A 14,242-nucleotide genomic window follows, 5' to 3' on the forward strand; every position below is an offset into this window, starting at 1 on the left:
TCCTTGGGAGTCTATCCTCTCTCTCATGTTATTTCGCCCAAAACATTATCTTCCCAGCATTCTGATGGATTAAGAAGTCATATGGGAGATAGCAGGGAAATGACAGATACAAAAAAATATATAATATCCTTTCATTTCCCCTCCTCCCTCCACACTCACTCATATTCCCCCTCTCTTTCTCCCTCCCCCCACCCAAAACACACACACACATATATTTTATTTTCTGTCTTTCCCCTCTCCCTGACAACCTCCCATTTTTCTCACCCTTTGGAAAAGAAATAGATCTTCTTTTACCCACAATTCCAGTACTCTGATAATCCTAATAGGGGTGATGATGCAAACTGGCACTGAAGTCAGTTCCTGCTGTGTGTATGTGTTTGACTCGCACACATCTATCGATACATAGACACAGATCGCCAAATGAAGAGATGGACCTTTGATATGGTGTTGAACACATACAGAAAAACAGAGTTAAGTATATCTAGCTACACTACTAGATTTTTAATCTAGGATTTCTGACAATAGCATAAATTTCAGGAACAAAGCTGAAGGCACCACAAGCTAAGGGAAACAATAAAAGGAACTTTGAAAAGGCAGCAACAAAAATACTGTTTGGGTTTTAGAGGATTGAGAAAACCATTTTTTAAAAAGCAGTGTGGCCAAACTTGTTTTTGCCTCTTCTTAATTAATGCTACCAGTCACCATCTTTTCTCTGATGCCTGCAGATTGTTCTGGGGCAAAGATTCCTGAGATCACCCATGAGAGCCTTCAGGATACTTTCAACTGCTCTGCAAACATCCTTAGAACCCACCCTGGGATGTGAAGGAGGGATAATGGGAATGCAAATAGAAGCTAAGTCTCTCAGATGTATTCTTCAATTTCTCTTTTCCAACCAAGTCTCTCCACTCATTTTTCTAACTCGGCACGTCTCTCAGGTGGAATTCAGCTTTTGGTCAGTCATCTAAACTTTGTGCAAACAACTGAATGGTTAGAGTGCTGCTGACAAAGCCTTAGTTGTGTTTCATAGCAATTTGAGCAAATGAGTTTACCCCGGACATGTGTGCTCTTAGGTAAGATGACAGGAAGCTGTAGAGGGAATCATAAATATCATTGGGAGATGGTAAGTCCTATAAATGGGTGTATAATGGAGGATTTCTGGAAATGATTTTCAGTGTTTCCATGAGAGTAGACAATTGCATAGGCATATATGTACAAATACATATATTCCAATATATTGTACATATATTCCAATATCTAAAAGTCAGCTAAAACATACCATTCACATTACTTAAGTTTATCAATCTATCCTCACTCAACTTACCAGAAATGGAAAACAGTAAAAGTTTCCTCTTTTCTAATAGCTAATCCTCACATACATCTGTGGCTACAATATCCTCACGTGGTTTCAGGGATGAGACTAGACCAGGTTAAGGGTCAGAGAGGAGGCGGGATGAGGGAGAAGGAGGATGTGGTTTAGGGCTTCCATTCTATAAATTACCTTTTTTCTCAAAACATTTGACAGTTTGCAAATAATGTAACAGAAACACCATCAGTGTTCCACAGAGAAAATAATTTTGATTCCTTTTAATACATATACTTCTATTTGGTCACATCTTTCTATAGCAAATGTCTTTGGGGATCGTAACTTTCCATACATTTTGAGAGCCAGTTGCTATAGAAGCCTTTACTTGAATTGCACAATATAAACTCCAATAAAAAATGATGTTACCCACTCAAAACAAACATACACACTTTATTACAGCAAAACTGTTTATATAAATGGCTATAAAACCAGATGTTGAGCAAATGTCTACAGCAATTAAAAACAGGGAGTAAATTCATAAACTTCATTTACTGAAGCTAAATGTTTAATTAAAATAAAGGCTGTTCTTTGATTAAAGGCCTTTAGTAAATAAAGCTGCCTGAATTTTAAGTGTGTTTAAATTCTAAAACATGAAACAGCTCCTCAAATACCTCCATGTGATAGTATTCATGGTTAAAATGGAAACTCTGAGTTAAATTAATTCCTAGTTTGACAATTGACCATGCCTAAAACACAATTCATTTATTACTTCATTGAGTCTGCTATTGTTGTCGTGTTAAACCAGGCATCATAAATCATTCTAATGCAAGGTTTAATATGGCCATAAGCCACAACTAGGAATTGACTGGGAATTAGCTTGGAGTTGATTGCAATCCCTGGATTATACACTTTGCCTATAACATTTGTTCATTCTTCAACAATCATTTATTGATCGCTCATTGTGTGCCAGGTGCTATGTTAGACACTAGAGAACTGCAGATCAACAGGACAAGCTTGCTGCCCTCTGGAATGCCATCATCTGGCAGGAGAGGCAGATGAGAGACAAGCAGTGACACCTCAGTGTGGTGGGTACTCTGACAGAGGAGGTAGAGGGCTGGGGAATGGCCAATCATCCTGCAGATTTAGAGGCTCTAACTCAGCCTGGGGGTACTGCCATGGAAACCTGTTCTTCACACATAACTGGGCCATTCAATTACCCCAAAACACCCTGATTCTAGGAGAAAGACTCCAATGTCTTGTTCCCAGAGTTCTTCCACAATTTCTTTGCAGGAGAGTTTATGGGAATTGCAAAGGTAGACACATGCTTTACCTCTACTGTGGATTATTTGCTCATCATTCTTCTAATCTAGTGGCCCTGAAATAATTACAGGTGACTACAATGGAAGAAGTTACACACAGATATGAATATTTTCTCCAAAAGCACTTTAGGACTTATCAGATTATTTTTATTACAAAAATCACAAAAGTCAAGACACTTGTGTTGTCACCATCATAGCACTGACACCACATACAGAAATTCTTAATGACATGTCTGTCTTCCCCCGTGATATTCTGAGATCTTTGGGAACTGGACTGGTTCAAGGAGTGTCTGTCAAATAGAAATACTTTTTAGTTAATGAAAAATATGAGCCATCAATGTTGAACATAACTTTGTCAATAACAAAGTTACTTTTCCCCCAATGGTAATCTTAGCAAGATTTCTAGACTGTTCATCTACATAACTCTTGATCTGATCATGCACCAGGTTGTTCTCTTCAATTATTCAATTTTATAGAGGATTACCCAAAATACTTTGAGTTAACAATTTAGAAAAGATATCCTAGAATATAATACAAATCACTTTTCACTACAACTAAATGGACAGGATTAAATTGTTGAAGAATCAGGAGGCAGGTCACTGTGAAGATCACACATTACTTGCTTAGAAGGTGCACATGCCAGTTAACAGCATTCTTTTAGTGAGTACCACTGAAGTGAGAGACTATTTTAAAATGAAACCTCAGATTTGTTCAAGTCTACAATAAACTGTGGAAAATTCTGAAAGAGATGGGAATACCAGACCACCTGACCTGCCTCTTGAGAAACCTGTATGCAGGTCAGGAAGCAACAGTTAGAACTGAACATGGAAGAACAGACTGGTTCCAAATAGGAAAAGGAGTATGTTAAGGCTGTACATTGTCACCCTGCTTATTTAACTTATATGCAGAGTACATCATGAGAAATGCTGGTCTGGAAGAAACACAAGCTGGAATCAAGATTGCTGGGAGAAATATCAATAACCTCAGATATGCAGATGACACCACCCTTATGGCAGAAAGTGAAGAACTAAAGAGCCTCTTGATGAAAGTGAAAGAGGAGAGTGAAAAAGTTGGCTTAAAGCTCAACATTCAGAAAACAAAGATCATGGCATCTGGTCCCATCACTTCATGGCAAATAGATGTGGAAACAATAGAAACAGTGACAGACTTTATTTGGGGGGGCTCAAAAATCACTGCAGATGGTGATTGCAGCCAAGAAATTAAAAGACGCTTACTCCTTGGAAGGAAAGTTATGACCAACCTAGACAGCATATTAAAAAGCAGAGACATTACTTTGTCAATAAAGGTCTGTCTAGTCAAGGCTATGGTTTTTCCAGTGGTCGTGTGTGGATGTGAGAGTTGGACTGTGAAGAAAGCTGAGCGCCAAAGAATTGATGCTTTTGAACTGTGGTGTTGGAGAAGACTCTTGAGAGTCCCTTGGACTGTAAAGAGATCCAACCAGTCCCTCCTAAAGGAGATCAGTCCTGGGTGTTCATTGGAAGGACTGATGCTGAAGCTGAAACTCCAATGCTGTGGCCACTTGATGTGAAGAGCTGACTCATTTGAAAAGACCCTGATGCTGAGAGGGATTGAGGTCAAGAGGAGAAGGGGACGACAGAGGATAAGACGGTTGAATGGCATCACCGACTCAATGGACATGAATTTGGGTAAACTCTGGGAGTGGGTTACAGACAGGGAGACCTGGTGTGCTGTGGTTCATGGGGTCACAAAGAGTCAGACACGACTGAGTGACTGAACTGAACTGAATTAACTGTACTCTTCTGGATGCTGGTCGGCTCTTTCTTTTCTTCGGGAATTTCCTGGTCATATGAATTAGATCAAGCACACCTGGTAGTATAGGGTGCAAGTGTGTGTGTTGGATTTATAAAGAAATCACTGTGTCTGGAAACTCAATTATGCACTCATGTAGTCAAAATGGCAACCCACTCGAATATTCTTGCCTAGAGAATCCCATGGACAGAGGAGCCTGGTGGGCTGCTGTCCATAGGGTTGCACAGAGTCAGACATGACTGAAGTGACTTAGCATGCATGCATGCATTGGAGAAGGAAATGGCAACCCACTCCAGTATTCTTGCCTGGAGAATCCCAGGGACAGAGGAGCCTGGTGGGCTGCTGTCTATGGGGTCGCACAGAGTCAGACCTGACTGAAGCAACTTAACAGCAGCAGCAGCAGTCCTTGCAACAACACCCTGAGCCAGGTAACATTATTATAGCCAATTTACAAATAAATAAACCATGACTTAGAGTTTACCCGCCCAAGGTATAAAACTAGGAATTTGCTGAGCCAGAGCCTCTCTGCCTGATTCCGTACTCATAATATCTCCACTGAGCTGGTTTATACACTGAGTTGGTTAAAGCACATAGAATTTAATAGTATCTTCTTGGTTGGATAAAACTCAAGAGGAAAAATGTAAATGCAATCCTCAGAGTCTTTTCTCAGTGATTTGGCTTCACTTTTTCTCATTAGATCTTTCAGGATCTTTGTCATCCACATTCCTTGCTAATCTGTCAGTGTTCTTTTTTCTTCCCTGATGTGTATAAGTCTAGGATCAGGCAAAGTTCAGTCTTTACTGTCCGATTAGTCAGTAAGGACCTGCCATAGGCTTAACTAGTGTGCTAAGTGTCTAGGGAGTAAAAATGAGTGTTAATGGAACTTCCCAGGTGGCACTAGTGGTAAGGAGCCCACCTGCCAGTGCAGGAGAACTAAGAGACAGGAGCTCTTAGCTCTTAGACAGGGTTGGGAAGATTCTCTAGAGCAGGAAATGGCAACACACTCCAGTATTCTTGCCTGGAAAATCCCATGGACAGAGGAATCTGGTGAGCTACAGTCCATGGGATCACAGAGTCAGACACAACTGAAGCAGCTTAGCACAGCACAAAGTAAGGTGCAGTTCTAGGAAAACTCCAGATCACAGATATGAAGCTAAAATGAGGAAACATGGAAACTAGGCTTGTTTCCAAAGTTGAGAGAGAGGCATATGCTTTATCCCTTCTTCCCATTCATTCTTCCCAGGAATGCAGACTGAACAGTTGGAGAAAGTTTGCATTCTACAAGAAAAACTCTTGGAAAGTTCCCTCTGCATCCCTCAGCTTCTAGTGAACCAGAGGAATATCTCATATGGAAAGTTTATTGTATACATATTTAAGAAGTTAAAGAGTAAGTTTCCATCTTGGAAAAAGATGTGTAGGTAAATAAAAGTCATCTTCTGATTAGGAAAAACAAAAGTTCTTTCTACTGCTATGCATACATAAATATACATCTCAAATGGAAAAATCTTTTTTTCTTCTTCAGAAGGACAACTCGGAATATAGGAAAGCTTCTGGCAGAGAAAGTAGTTCCCTGGTGTGCAAAGACGGTACAAGAAATGTAAATCCCTCAGATTAGTTTAAGAAGCCTAAAGATAAGTCTCCTTTATAACAGCAGTTAGAGGCCAATACTTGGCAATTAGGCCTTCCCAGGTAGCACTAGAGAGGGAAATGGCAACCCACTGCAGCATCCTTGCCTAGAGAATCCTGTGGACAGAGTAACATGGTGGGCTGCTGTCCATAGGGTCGCACGGAATCAGACATGACTGAAGTGACTTAGCATGCATGCATGCCTTGGAGAAGAAAATGGCAACCCACTCCAGTATTGTTGCCTGGAGAATCCCAGGGACAGAGGAGCCTGGTCGGCTGCCGTCTATGGGGTTGCACAGAGTCGGACACGACTGAAGCAACTTAGCAGCAGCAGCAACAGCAGGTAGTACTAGTGGTTAAAAAAAAAAAAAAACTGCCTGCCAATGCAGGAGACATAAAAAGATGTGGGTTTGATCCTGGGTCAGGAAGATCCCCTGGAGAAGAAAATGCCTACCCACTCCAGTAATCCTGCTTGGAAAATTTCATGGGCAGAGGAGACTGGCAGGCTATAGTCCACATGGTCGCAAAGAGTTGGACACAACTGAAGTGACTTAACACACACATAGTGATATGGTATGACACTGGAGTGAAGATTTTAATTTGTTCTGTGAAGCTGTTCTTGAAACAGAAAGAGACAGAAGAATTGTTTGAAAACTTATGGATTCTATTAGAGGAGTCTTCCATGGTTCCTAGAAGAATATGTGTTCAGTTGTTTGAATGGAGATAGAGAAAAGAATAAAATTGCTTTTGCTTATACCCTATTTGGGATATTTGCTCAATAAATTGGTTGCACAAATAAAAAGTTTTGACCTTAGAAGAAAGGAAGGAAGAAAAGCAGAGAAGAAAAAAGAAAGGAAGGACTAAAAGAAGGAAAGGAGGAAGAAAGGGATAGATCAAGAGAAGGTAAAAGCAAAAAGGAAGGGAATAAACGAATAGAAAAAGGAAAAGATGGAGGGAAGGAAGTAGGTGAGGACAATAAATGCTAATGAAAAAATCACATACCCATTTCTATATATCAATTTGGCAAAATGTTTTCTAACTGCCAGAGAGTGTGCTGTTGACAAGAACGAGCCATTCTTGTATGTTGTTGATAGGAGAGTTATCATAACTTTCTGGAGGACTTTTTGAGAAACATATATCCAAAGCTTTTGAAAACCTACCCTTTGATATAGATATAACTCTACTCCAAGGAATTTGTGCCAAAAAAGTAATTATAGATGTGCACAAAGATTTTGCTACTGAGATATGCATTGTGATGTGTTTTATTATAATAAAAGAAATAAAATGGCACGGTAATGATCTAGTAAGCGAAAATATCCTATAGGAAGAATTTATATATGTTATATACATATACCCTTTGAAAACATACCCTTGGAAACATCTTTCTAGTTTCAAAAAGTACCTTATACATATATTTGGGTCAGGAAGATCTCCTGAAGAAGGAAATGGCTACCCACTCCAGTATTCTTGCCTGGAGAATCACATGGACAGAGGAGCCTCGTGAGCTACAGTTCATGGGGTCACAAAGAGTCCGACACGATGACCAACTAACACTTTCACACTTTCACTTTCACTATATAATATTTATAATATACATATATAATATGATATACATACATAATGTATTTACTCTTTCAAGGTACTCTATATCTATATCCAGATAGATAGATACAGGTAGATATGCCATCTATTGACCAAGTCTAGAATATGGCCATATGTTATGTACTAAATGTTTGTGTGCCTCCAAAATTCATAACTCAAAGACCTAATCCCCAGGGTAACTAAGGAAGTAATTCTGGTTAAACGAGGTCATAAGGGTGGAGGATGGGGCCTGATAGAATTATTGTCCTTGTATGAAGAAACACCAGAAAACAAACTCCCTTTCCCTCCCCACCTTCTGCAACCAAAAAAAAAAAAAAAAGTGATGTGAAGACCTAGCAAGAAGGCAGCTGTCTGTAATCCAAGAGAGGTCTCATCAGAAAGTGACTCTACTGGACCTTGATCTGGGATTTGTAGCTTCCAAAACTGAGAAAATAAATTTTTGTTGTTTAAGCCACACAGCCTATTGTATTTTGTGCTGGCAACCCAGGTGACTAGTACAGATTTTGTTACCAACAAGTGGGTTGCTGCTCTAACAAATACCTAAATATGTGGAAGTAGCTTTGAAACTGCATGCCAGAAGAGTTTTGAAATACATACTTTATTTTTTTTCAGGATGGTTTTGAAGTTTATTGTTTATATTTAATGTATTTAACATACTAAGAATCTTGCAAATAGGTCTAAATTAGATTTTTTGGTTAAATGTATTTTTTTATCTTTTTTTTTCACATTTTTTTATTAATTTTTTTTTATTAGTTGGAGGCTAATTACTTCACAACATTTCAGTGGGTTTTGTCATACACTGACATGAATCAGCCATAGAGTTACACGTATTCCCCATCCCGATCCCCCCTCCCACCTCCCTCTCCACCCGACTCCTCTGGGTCCTCCCAGTGCACCAGGCCCGAGCACTTGTCTCATGCATCCCACCTGGGCTGGTGATCTGTTTCACCATAGATAATATACATGCTCTTCTTTTGAAACATCCCACCCTCACCTTCTCCCACAGAGTTCAAAAGTCTGTTCTGTACTTCTGTGTCTCTTTTTCTTTTTTGCATATAGGGTTATCATTACCATCTTTCTAAATTCCATATATATGTGTTAGTATGCTGTAATGTTCTTTATCTTTCTGGCTTACTTCCCTCTGTATAATGGGCTCCAGTTTCATCTATCTCATTAGAACTGATTCAAATGAATTCTTTTTAACGGCTGAGTAATATTCCATGGTGTATATGTACCACAGCTTCCTTATCCATTCATCTGCTGATGGGCATCTAGGTTGCTTCCATGTCCTGGCTATTATAAACAGTGCTGCGATGAACATTGGGGTGCACGTGTCTCTTTCAGATCTGGTTTCCTCAGTGTGTATGCCCAGAAGTGGTATAGCTGGGTCATATGGCAGTTCTATTTCCAGTTTTTTAAGAAATCTCCACGCTGTTTTCCATAGTGGCTGTACTAGTTTGCATTCCCACCAACAGTGTAAGAGGGTTCCCTTTTCTCCACACCCTCTCCAGCATTTATTGCTTGTAGACTTTTGGATAGCAGCTATCCTGACTGGCGTGTAATGGTACCTCATTGTGGTTTTGATTTGCATTTCTCTAATAGTGAGTGGTGTTGAGCATCTTTTCATGTGTTTGTTGGCCATCTGTATGTCTTCTTTGGAGAAATGTCTGTTTAGTTCTTTGGCCCATTTTTTGATTGGGTCATTTATTTTTCTGGAATTGAGCTTCAGGAGTTGCTTGTATATTTTTGAGATTAATCCTTTATCTGTTTCTTCATTTGCTATTATTTTCTCCCAATCTGAGGGCTGTCTTTTCACCTTACTTATAGTTTCCTTTATAGTGCAGAAGCTTTTAAGTTTCATTAGGTCCCATTTGTTTAGTTTTGCTTTTATTTCCAATATTCTGGGAGGTGGGTCATAGAGGATCTTGCTGTGATTCATGTTGGAGAGTGTTTTGCCTATGTTCTCCTCTAGGAGTTTTATAGTTTCTGGTCTTACATTTAGATCTTTAATCCATTTCGAGTTTATTTTTGTGTATGGTGTTAGAAAGTGTTCTAGTTTCATTCTTTTACAAGTGGTTGACAGTTTTCCCAGCACCACTTGTTAAAGGGGTTGTCTTTTTTCCATTGTATATCCTTGCCTCCTTTGTCGAAGATAAGGTGTCCATAGGTTCATGGATTTTTCTCTGGGCTTTCTATTCTGTTCCATTGATCTATATTTCTGTCTTTGTGCCAGTACCATACTGTCTTGATGACTGTGGCTTTGTAGTATAGTCTGAAGTCAGGCAGGTTGATTCCTCCAGTTCCATTCTTCTTTCTTAAGATTACTTTGGCTATTCATCACCCTCAATGGTGAAAAATTGAAAGCACTTCCCCTGAAATCAGGAACAAGACAAGGATGCCCACTCTCACCACTACTATTCAACATAGTGTTGGAAGTTTTGGTCACAGAAATCAGAGCAGAAAAAGAAGTAAAATGAATCCAGATAGGAAAAGAAGAAGTGAAACTCTCGCTGTTTGCAGATGACATGATCCTCTACATAGAAAACCCTAAAGACTCTTCCAGAAAATTACTAGAGCTAATCAATGAATATAGTAAAGTGGCAGGATATAAAATTAACACACAGAAATCCTTTGCATTCCTATATACTGCCAATGAAAAATCAGAAAGAGAAATTAAGGAAACAATACCATTCACCATTGCAACAAAAAGAATAAAATACTTAGGAGTATATCTACCTAAAGAAACAAAAGACCTATACATAGAAAACTATAAAACACTGATGAAAGAAATCAAAGAGGACACAAACAGATGAAGAAACATACCGTGTTCATGGATTGGAAGAATCAATATTGTCAAAATGGCTATTCTACCCAAAGCAATCTATAGATTCAATGCAATCCCTATCAAGCTACCAACGGTATTTTTCACAGAACTAGAACAAATAATTTCACAATTTGTATGGAGATACATACATTAAAAAAGCCTCTGTTGCTTTCAATTGACTATGGACTCATGGCCAATAGAGGTCACTCTGGTGAAGTCTCAGATGGAAATGAAAAAAGTTTATTACAAAGTCAAGGGAGGACAATCTTGGTGGTAAAGAACTTAGCAAAGAAATTGTGTTCTAATGCTTTCGGAAAGGTGGAACTTAAGTGGGAATGGATTGTATATTTAGCTGAGGAGATTTCTAACCAAAGTGTTGAAGGAGCAGTTTGTTTTGTTCTTACTCCTTAAAGTAAAATGTAAGAAAGTGAAAGTTAGTTTCTCAGTCATGTCCAACTATTTGCAACCCCATGGACTGTAGACCCCCAGGCTCCTCTGTCCATGGAATTCTCCAAGCAAGTATACTGGAGTGGGTTGCCATTTCCTTCTCCAGGGATCTTCCCCACCCAGGGATTGAACCTGGGTCTCCTGCATTGCAGACTTTACTCTCTGAGCCACCAGGAGGAAAGAGACAAATTGAATAAGTTGTTAAGCCAAAAGGAACCAGAGGTGGAGTGAGGGAAAATTCTCAGCCTATCCCTATTGTAAAAAAAAAAAAAAAAAAAAATGAGGAAGCATGTTTTGAAGAAAATGCTAGAGAGCAGCTAGACAGCCATTTGATAAGGAGATAAGTATGAGTATGAACCATGGATTTAATCAGCCATCTCAGCAGAAGCCAGGAATAAAGATGGGATGACACCATCAGAAACACTGACAGTTTGAACCAAAGGGAGCAAGATGGCACAATAGAGTTATTTTGCTCAGAACACACTTTATACTTCAAGAAAAAGGAAGATGGACCACAAAGGTGATACAGAGATAAACACAGATGCCTTCCTACCATAGGTCCAGGGGCAAGGCTGCTTCTTCCTCAGTCTTAAAGGGTGGGGGCCGCTTCTTGTTTTAGCAGTGTTTTTTTAATTGTTTTTTAAATGAAGGATAATTGCTTTACAGAATTTTGTTGTTTTCTGTCAAACCTCAACATGAATCAGCCATAGGTACACACATATCCTCTCCCTCCTTAACTTCCCTCCCATCTCCCTCCCCACCCCACCCCTCTAGGCTGATACAGAGCTCCTGCTTGAGTTTCCTTAGCATACAGCAAATTCTCATTGGCTATTTATTTTACATATGGTAATGTATCTATGTTACTCTTTGCATACATCTCACCATCTCCTCCCTCTCCCCATGTCCACAAGTCTATTCTCTATGTCTGTTTCTCCATTGCTGCCCTGTAAATAGATTCTTCAGTACCATTTTCCTAGATTCTGTATATATGCATTGGAATACAATATTTATCGTTCTCTTTCTGACTTACTTCACCCTGTATAATATGTTCTAGGTTCATCCACCTCATTAGAACTAATTCAAAGGTGTTCCTTTTTATGGCTAAGTAATATTCCACTGTGCATATGTACCACAACTTTTTTATCCATTCTTCTGTCAATGGGCATATAGGTTCCTTCCATGTTCTAGCTATTAAAAATAGTGCTGCAATGAACAATGGGATGCATGTGTCTTTTTCAATTTTGGTTTCCTCAGGGAAACCTCAGTTGCCTAGGAGTGGGATTGCTGGGTCATATGGTGGTTTTATTCCTAGTTTTTAAAGGAATCTCCATACTGTCTTCCCTAGTGTTTGCATCAATTTACATTTTCACTAACAGTGCAAGAGCATTCCTTTTTCTCCACACCCTCTCCAGCATTTATTGTTTGTAGACATTTTGATGATGACCATTCTGATTGCTGTGAGTTGATATCTCATTGTAGTTTTGATTTGCATTTCTCTAATGATGAGCAATATTGAGCATCTTTTCATGTGTTTGTTAGCCATTTGTATGTCTTCTTTGGAGAAATGTCTGTTTGGGTATTTTTTTCCCACTTTTTGATTGGGTTGTTTGTTTTTCTGGTAATGAGCAACTTGTATATCTTGGAAATCAATCCTTTGTCAGTTGTTTCATTTGCTATTATTTTCCCCCAGTGTGGAGGTTGTCTTTTCACCTTGCTTATAGTTTCCTTTGCTGCACAAAAATTTTAAGTTTAATCAGGTGCCACTTGTTTACTACTTTAGTTTTTATTTCCATTACTCTAGGAGGTGGGTCATAGAGGATCTTGCTTTGATTTATGTCATCGAGTGTTCTGCCTATGTTTTCCTCTAAAAGTTTTATAGTTTCTGGTCTTACATTTAGGTCTTTAATCCATTTTGAGTTTATCTTTGTTTATGGTGTTAGAAAGTGTTCTAATTTCATTATTTTACATGTAGCTGTCCAGTTATCCCAGCAACACTTACAGAAGAGACTGTCTTTGCCTCTTTGTATATTCTTGTCTCTTTTGTCAAAAATAAGGTACCCATAAGTGCATGAGTTTATTTCTGGGCTTTCTATCTTGTTCCATTGGTGTATATTTCTGTTTCTATGCCAGGACCATGCAGTCTTGATGACTATAGCTTTGTAATATAATCTGAAGTCAGGAAGGTTGATTTCTCCAGCTCCATTCTTCTTTCTCAAGACTGCTTTTGCTATTCGGGGTCTTTTGTGTTCCTGTATGAACTGTGAAATTTTTTGTTCTAGTTCTGTGAAAAAAGATCTTTGGTAATTTGATAGGGATCACATTGAGTCTATAAGTCGCATTCAGTAGCATAGTCATTTTCACAATATTGTTTCTTTCAACCCAGGAACATGGAATATCTCTCCATCTGTTTATGTCATTTTTTAAATTTCTTTCATTAGTGTTATATAATTTTCTGTGTACAGTTCTTTTGTCTCCTTAGATAAGTTTATTCCTAGATATTTAATTCTTTTTGTTGCAATGGTAAATGGGATTGATTCCTTAATTTCTCTTTCTGATTTTTCATTGTAAGTATATAGAAATCCATATGATTTCTGTGTATTGATTTTGTATCCTGCAACTTTGCTAAATTTTATGATTAACTCTAGTAATTTTCTGATACTATCTTTGGGGTTTTCTATGCACAGTATCATGTCATCTGCAGACAGTGAGAGCTTTACTTCTTTTCCGATCTGATTTCCTTTTATTTTTTTTTTCTTCTCTGATTGCTGTAGCTAGGACTTCCAGAACTATGTTGAATAATAGTGGTGAAAGTGGACACCCTCGTCTTGTTCCTGATCTTAGGGGGAATGCTTTCAGATTTTCACTGTTGAGAATTATGTATGCTGTAGGCTTATCATATATGGCCCTTACTATGCTGAAGTAGGTTCCTTCTATGCCCATTTTTGGGAAGAGTTTTAATCACAAATGGGTGCTGAATTTGGTCAAAGACTTTTTCTCCATCTACTGAGATTATCATATGATTTTTAACTTTCAATTTATCAATATGGTATCACATTGATTGATTTGCATTTATTGAAGAATCCTTGCATCCCTGGAATAAACCCAATTTGATCACAGTGTATGAGCTTTTTGATGTGTTGCTGAATTCTGTTTGCTAAAATTTTGTTGAGGATTTTTGCATCTATGTTCATCAGTGATATTGACCTATAGTTTTCTTTATTTGTGTTGTCTTTGTCTGGTTTTGGTATCATGGTCATGATGGCCTCGTAGAAGGAGTTTGGAAGTGTTCCTTCCTCTGCAATTTTTTGAAAGAGTTTTAGAAGGTTAGAC

This window comes from Muntiacus reevesi, chromosome 8 (genome assembly GCF_963930625.1).
Source record: "Muntiacus reevesi chromosome 8, mMunRee1.1, whole genome shotgun sequence".
NCBI lineage: Eukaryota > Metazoa > Chordata > Mammalia > Artiodactyla > Cervidae > Muntiacus > Muntiacus reevesi.